This window comes from Belonocnema kinseyi, chromosome 10 (assembly GCF_010883055.1).
Source record: "Belonocnema kinseyi isolate 2016_QV_RU_SX_M_011 chromosome 10, B_treatae_v1, whole genome shotgun sequence".
NCBI classification, from domain to species: Eukaryota; Metazoa; Arthropoda; class Insecta; order Hymenoptera; family Cynipidae; genus Belonocnema; species Belonocnema kinseyi.
The window spans coordinates 101,381,405-101,386,998 of record NC_046666.1 but is presented as its reverse complement, the minus strand read 5'-3'; the positions used below and the strand labels follow the sequence as shown (position 1 = coordinate 101,386,998).

General features: G+C 31.5%; 1 long non-coding RNA gene across 1 annotated transcript in view; it reads left to right on the top strand.

The window, feature by feature from the left end:
* Window positions 1-3,847: 3,847 nt before the first annotated feature.
* The window catches only part of LOC117182058, a 4,198-nt gene continuing 2,451 nt past the window's right edge, over window positions 3,848-5,594 (top strand). The window contains exon 1 of the long non-coding RNA XR_004468256.1: window positions 3,848-4,087. This is a non-coding gene — a long non-coding RNA (uncharacterized LOC117182058). The remainder of the gene's footprint in view (window positions 4,088-5,594) is intronic.

Below are 5,594 nucleotides of genomic sequence, written 5' to 3'. Positions count from 1 at the left end.
TACCTTCTACCCCCACACCTCCACTTTGTAAAATAAGACACTCATCATCAGCGAATGAAACGATTTCATTCTCCTTACAAAATCATCTGCGAACAACCTCTTGCCCAACCCCTACACCTGCCTCATCACCACATTAGCCCTTCTCACCCTCTCTTTCATGTGACAATCCACTCCCTTATTCCTTCGGAACAGGAAGCCTAGGTACGTAAACTCTTTCACCTCCTGCACCGCTTTTTCCTTCCACTTCCACTCACCTCCCCTATCCCTCCCACCTCCTTCCGTGAACACCCTAACCTTCGATTTGTCCGCATTTAACTCTTACCTATTTTTGTCCAAGTATCTTCTCAAACTATTCATCTTCTCCTTTAAACCCTCTTCGCTCTTTGCTAAAAGCACTATATCATCTGCATATGCGATTGACCATATCCTGACTGCTCCTACGACTCCGGCCGCTAGCTGACATTCCATATCCACGATCAAAATTGCAAAAAGCGTTGGTCTAAGCGGGTACTCTCACTTCAACCCCCTTCCATCCAGAATCCCTCAAATATTCCCTCCCCTCCTCTCATCCTATCTTTCGTCTCCTCGTATACATCACTTAACCTCTCTATCAGACATCTTTTCACTCCCCTCTCTTCCATTGCCTCCCAAAACCTCCCCCTATCCACCGAAGGGAAAGCGCCCTTTAGATCTACAAAAAACTCGTACACTTTGACACCCTTTTTTGTCAGTTCTCTATCCACCACGTGCTGCAAGACGTAAATATTTTCAATAGTACTCCTTCCCTCCCTAAGGCGCGCCTGCGTCTTCGGCAAAAGTCCTTTCCCCCCAACATCCTTGTGCAGCCTATCTGCCAACAGCATCGCGTATATCTTGTACGCAGTATTCATTCGTGTAATTCCTCTATAATTTTTCTGCCTCTTCTTATCCCCTTTCTTACACAGTAAAACGATCAACCCCTCCCTCCACTCTTTTAAAAATCCCTCCCCTCCATACTTTTTTCACTACCCCCTTCAGCCTCTGCCTCACCTCTTGTGGGCCAACAGCCACGCTTCGTTCTCTATTTCGTCCACCCCTGTTGCCTTCTATTTTTCAACTTCCTTACCTGCTTCTCTATCGCCTTGCCATTTAGCTCCTCTCCGTCTATTTCATTCGTTCTAATAATCCCCTCATCTCTCTTGCGTGTATCTGACCCCTGAAATAAATCCTTGAAAAATTTCATCCAATCATCGCTCCCTATCTTCTCACTTATCCCCACCCTACGTTTCCTAAAACTATTAATTATTTTCCACACGTCCTCTTTTGTCGTAACACTTTTCAACGCCTCTTCCAGTTCTTTTATCTTTTTCTGCTCTTTCTTCTTACTCATCGCCCTAAACTCCTTCCTCATTTATACGTACTCCTCCCTTTTCGCGGTTCCTTCCTGGAAGTCTGAGCACAAAGATTGAGCGAGTGGCGCGAGGTTAATACATTATCAAGCGCGAGAACCAACAGTCGCGCGCTCAAAATTGCGAGCCCGTTATAGTTATATTAGAAATTGAACGATTACGATTTTTTAATAAACTGAACACTTCTTAAATTAAAAGTCAAATTGTGTTCATTTTAAATAGTTTTAAAATCCTTAAAATACTAAGAAAGCTTCAAATTTTTATTTTGAAAGATGTTTTAGAACTTGTAAACATCTTTAAAAATAACCGAATTCTTTCTGTTTTTCTGTTAATCTTGCAAATTAAAAAATATTTTCCAAAATTATTTCAGATTCATTTTTGAGAATTTTTAAAATATTTTTAAATTTTTGCTTTAAATTCGGTTTTTTTCAAATAAGAAGTTATTTTAAATTTTCCTAGGAATCTTAAGCAAATGTTTTTTATTCTTTTCAAGACTCAATATTTTGAAAATCATGTACATTTTTCGTTCGAAATATAAAAAATCTATATTTTCTTTTAGATTAGGCCGTGGGCTATTGGCACCGAAATTTCTGTATGAATAACTGGATTTGGTCGGCATACGTGGACACTTCGTATAATAGATCAAAAATCATATCAAATATTAATTAAATTTTTTATCTTGTTAGAACTTCTATATATCTATTCACTTTATTCGAATTTTTGCTAGGAATGATAGGTGTTCAATACATATTATACATGAAAATTCAACAATTTAAATATTATGTTAAATTTGTTTAAATAGTACAATTAAAATCTTAACGTTTAAAACTTACTTGTTTTGCTTAGCTTAGAATGTTTCATTCATTTTACTGATTTCACATGAACAATCAAATATTTATAAGTATCAAGCCACTGTTATTATTCTTAATTTGAATTTTGAAATTTTATATGTTCAAATTTCAGACTATACTCCTATTTTAAATTTAATAAAAGTCTTTAAGTATCACTTGTTAATCCTTAATGAAGTGTTGAATTTTAAAACTATTTAAAATTTATATTCACATTTTAATAAACTGAAAAGGTTTTTCATAAAAAATTATCGATTTCAAACGTTACTAATTATTATTTTTTTAATTTTCCAAAACTGCATTATAAAATTCTTTCAATGAATAGTGTATACTTTAAAATTTTCAAATTACGCATTGTAAACGGATTGATGTCATAATTGAAAAAGATCCAAATTCAACTATAATTATTTAAGAGGCGGTTAAATTGATCAAAATTATTCTGATTATTTCAAAAAAGATTAAATCAACCTTTGAGGTTTGTCTCTAAACATTTGTAAAATTCTTGGTCAAAAAATGAATGTACTATATTTCCCGGGTTTTCCCGGTCTCATAAAGTTCCTGCTCATTTACCGGTTCCACCCTGGAAGCAAGTTATAGCCTGCATATTTCAAGAGAATTAAAAAATCTTAAAAAGAATTCTAAAGATTAGAAGAGAATAGAGAAAATTAAGAGAATTCTGCAAAATGAAAAAAACTTGAAGAAATGTAAAATAATTCACAGAATATTCAAAATATTAAAAAAAACTTGAAAACAATCTGCAAATAGTTTTAAAAAATTCATGTTTTAACAAGAATTCATAAAACTAAAAATAAATTAAGTTATGTCCTGAATATTTCAAGAGAATTCCAAAATATCTAAAAGAATTTCAAAAATTATAAGCGAATTCTAAGACATCGAGTAAATTCTGCAGAATTCAAAAGAGTTAATTTAATTGAAAATAATTCAAGGCTTATTCGACATATTTTAGGAAAATTAGACAAACTTTACCAGAATTTAAATGATATCCAGTTCAAGTTATAGCCTGAATAGTTCAAACGAAATAAAAAAACTTTTAAAGAGTTTAAAAGATTATAAGTGAATTCTAAGAAATAGAAGAGAATTATGCCCAATTAAAAATACTTGAAGAGATAAAAAAATCCAGAGTATTAAGCCAATAAATACCTTCTTTTGTAATTTTCAAACATTTTTATTTAACATTTTTAACTGAACAAAATAAAATCAAATTTTAAAGTAATGTGAACAGTTATACAAAATCCGAATATATTTAATGCCCAAAATATCCTGAAGCCCTTTAGCAGAAAAATTTACACGCAAATTTTTGTTTAAATTCCAGACATTGACAAATTTTTAAGAACAAAACTTTTCAAATCAAGAAGTTTACAACTTTCGAATTTTCTGTCATTTGCAAATCAGAAAATTAACTTTGGCAACCCTGATTTTCGACCTCCTTTCTGTTGAAGACCTGCAGAGTTTTCAAATTTTGCTACATTTTCCAAATTCGTGTCTTTTTCGCAACCAAAAGATGTGCCGTCGCATGGCAACCATGTAGTGTTAAAAAGTGATTGATAACAATTGAGATTTCCACTATGAAACTGACGCTGCGCGAATTTCGATTTTTAATTCTTTTTTTATGGTGCAAAAATGTGTTCAACCAAAAAGCTTGCCGTCAAATGGCACGTGGTGATTTCTGAAGGCCAGTCCTCTGTGGCACCAGACAACTGGATAATTGGGGAAACGTGGGAACTTTTGCATCCACAAAAAAAAACCAGGCTTCTCGATCTGCCAAGAAGGAAAAATGTCCAGATAAAAAGTGGACTGTTCACACCATTGACCGAATATCTAAGGCCTACGGTACGTTTTTATATCATATATTTTCAATTATTTTTTTCAGTTATAGGTGTTTAAATTTTAACGTGAAAAGTCACAAGGGGAATTGTGATGTAAAGATCTTTTGAAAAAAACCCTGAAAATTTAAGCCCAAAAAAAAAAAAACGTATTTATGTCAGCCGTGCAAAATGTTTGAAAAGTTTGCATTTTTTACGAAAATATTAATTTTAGTGCAATTTGTCATTATAGAACATTATTTTGCTAGCCTAGCACAACACAGCATAACTTTCAGATTGTCGAAATTCTTATTTTTAAAAATTTTGTGCAAAAATTAAATCCAAATCCAAAACGATTTTATTATTTTGGAAAATAATAATTTGAATGTACCAGATATCATTATTGTGATAGCCTAGCAAAACCCAGGATAAGTTTCAGATTTCTGAAATTCATATTTTTTTAAATTTAGAATAAAAAATTTATTCTAAATCTGAAAAGATTGTTTTATTTTGAAAAATAATTATTTGAGTGCAATTCTCCATTAGAGATAATTATTTTTCTAGCCTAGAAACAACCAGGATTAGTTTTAGATTTTCGAAATTCGTATTTTAAAAATGATAGGAAAAAAAATTTTTTCCCAGTCTGAAAAGATTGCATTATTTTGGAAAATAATAAATTGAGTGCAATTCGCCATTAGAGTTGATTATTTTGCTAGCCTAGCAGAACCCAGGATAAGTATCAGATTTTCGAAATTCGTATTTTTTTAAATTTAGATTAAAAAATTTATTCCAAGCCTGAAAAGATTGCATCAATTTGGAAAATAAAAATTTTAGTGCAATTCGCCATTAGAAATAATTATTTTGCTAGCCTAGCAAAACCCAGGATAAGTTTCAGATTTTCGAAATTCGTATTTTTTTAAATTTAGATTAAAAAATTTATTCCAAATCTGAGAAGATTGCATTATTTTGGAAAATAATAGACTGAGTGTGATTCGTCATCAGAGATAATTATTTTGCTAGCCTAGCAAAACACAGGATAAGTTTCAGGTTTTCGAAATTCTTTTTTTTTTAATTTAGAATAAAAAATTTATTCCAAGTTAGAAAAAATAACATTATTTTGGCAAATAATAATTTTAGTGCAATTCGCCATTAGAGATTATTATTTTGCTAGCTTAGTAAAACCCAGGATACGTTTCAGACTTTAGAATTTCGTATTTTTAAAATTGTAGGTTCAAACATTTTTCCAAGTCTGAAAAGATTACATTATTTTGGAAAATAATAAATTGTGTGCGATTCGCCATTAGAGATAATTATTTTGCTAGCCTAGCAAAACCCAGGATAAGTTTCAGATTTTAGATATTTGTATTTTTAAAAAATTTAGAATCAAAAATTTATTCAAAGCCTGAAAAGATTGTATAGATTTGGAAAATAACAATTTTAGTGCAATTCGCCATTAGAAATAATTTTTTTGCTAGCCTAGCAAAACCCAGGATAAGTTTCAGATTTTCGAAATTCGTGTTTTTTAAAATTTAGAT